Below are 1,902 nucleotides of genomic sequence, written 5' to 3'. Positions count from 1 at the left end.
GCCCCCCCTCTCCAGCCGATCTCCGACCGGGGGGGGGAGGGGCCGTGGTTGGCTGCCAAGCCCGGAAGCACTGGTGGTGTGGTGTGCCTGGAAGTGCCAGCCGCATTTCTCGAGGGTGGGAGGGTGGCACCAGTGCTCCACTTGCCCCCCCTGCCCGTCATGTAAGCTGAGAGCACTCGCTCTCAGGGGGTACACATGCACCCCCTACATGTCACCTACGCTCTGGGCCCCTGAGGGCTTACAGCTTGCACAGCTGAACAGGGGTTAGCAGCAAACAATGTGCTATTATCTCAACAGGTCTCCAATTCTGCAGCATAGACTTGTCTCCTCCCCCGCAACTATTTCAGAGTCTGAGTGGGGGACCTGAGAAATGGCTTTCGGCTCTGACTTGCTGAGCTGAGGTCATCGTGTCGTCTCCTGCTGAGATGGCAAGTAAGGTTGAGGTTTGCACTGAACAGATTGGGAATCAGCATGCAGGCATATATACAAACTTCCCTTTTCTTCTGGACACTGTCTCTAAACCCTACACCATGACAGATACTAAAAAAAAAAAAGGCAAAGAGGAACTAGCAGAAGCACATGGAACACATGAGCTCTCCCTGCCCAACCTCCCTCCTTGGCCTGGACCGCAGCCTTTGCTGCACTGGAGCTAATTTGTAAGTGTTGTGGCAAGGCCCAGCTGCAGCGGCAGCCTGGGAGGCACACCACATACCAAGTGCTGCCAGGGGCAGATCTGGCGGGGTACAATTGCCCTTTGATTCCTAGTCCACCCAGAGCTTAAACCCAACTGCCTGGCAGTTTTATTCAGGCAGCAGAGGGAATCAACTGATTTCATGGTTTATTACAATCTATCCTATTCTTTCTAAACTCTTAATTCTCCAGGCATTAACAACCCTCTCTCCTTTGGAATGGTCTTGACGTTCCACTAACGGAGCCCTTCTGCTGTGCATTAGCTGCTCCTGGTAACATAGCTCCTATTTCACAGCCCTGCCAACTTGTTTTTGACTCTAGCGAAAAAACAAGAGTGCAGGCGGGCAAATGGCAACTCAGCTGAACATTAGCTCCAGAGTGGACATTGTTTCCCATGGAGGCCGGGACACACCGTCAAGGCACTCACAACAGGCAGGAGTGTTTTATGAGCTGGAGAGGTGCCCAGATCAGCCCAAGGACTGCAAGGCTACTGAGCAGCGTTTCTCATCCCAGGAGTCCCTCACCATTGGTGGGGGATACGTTCTAGAGATCCCTGTGAATGCGGAAGTCCGCGAACACCGTACTGTATCGATAATAGGCTAGGGTAAACAGGCTGGAGACAGTAATTCCAATAAAATGCTAACTAGTGTTTTATTCCCTGCTCTAATAAAACCCTTAGCTGAGACTGCAACATATTAAATGTAAAAGTATCACCAGAGCACAGTAACAAAGTGTCATCATGCTACCTGGGCAAGACAGGCCGGGTCATTGCAGCCTACTGTGAATATTCGAAACAGTGAATCCCAAATCCCCCAGTAGTGAGGGTTTCCTGTATTATTTCTGCCTCCTTCCTTGGCCTGTGTCAGACCAAACGGGGTCTACGGTGGGGTCAGCTCCATCCCGATCAAGTTGGGTTTGGTTTTGCTGGGCCCTGCAAGGGCATGCTGCAGCCCACAGCCTCTGGTATGTTAGGAAAGCTTCTGGTTTCTTTTAGAAACGGAGGGCGGGTGTTGCTACCCGCGAGGATGAAGCACCCGGTGCCCACCCTCCTTCCCAGGGACCTGCGGAGAGTTGGCAGAAGAGAGGCTGAGACGCTTCTCCGTCCCGAAACCCGGGCCGGTCGAGGGCCCGCGGGACTGCAGGCAGCGGGGCCGGGCTCCCCGTCCTCTCCTCCCGTCTCGGGCCCCCCCGGGCCGCACCTCCCGCCCGCAG

The sequence above is a fragment of the Alligator sinensis genome, unplaced genomic scaffold (genome assembly GCF_000455745.1).
Source record: "Alligator sinensis unplaced genomic scaffold, ASM45574v1 scaffold159_2, whole genome shotgun sequence".
In the NCBI taxonomy this organism is placed as follows: Eukaryota; Metazoa; Chordata; order Crocodylia; family Alligatoridae; genus Alligator; species Alligator sinensis.
Note: the sequence above shows the minus strand (reverse complement) of the source record.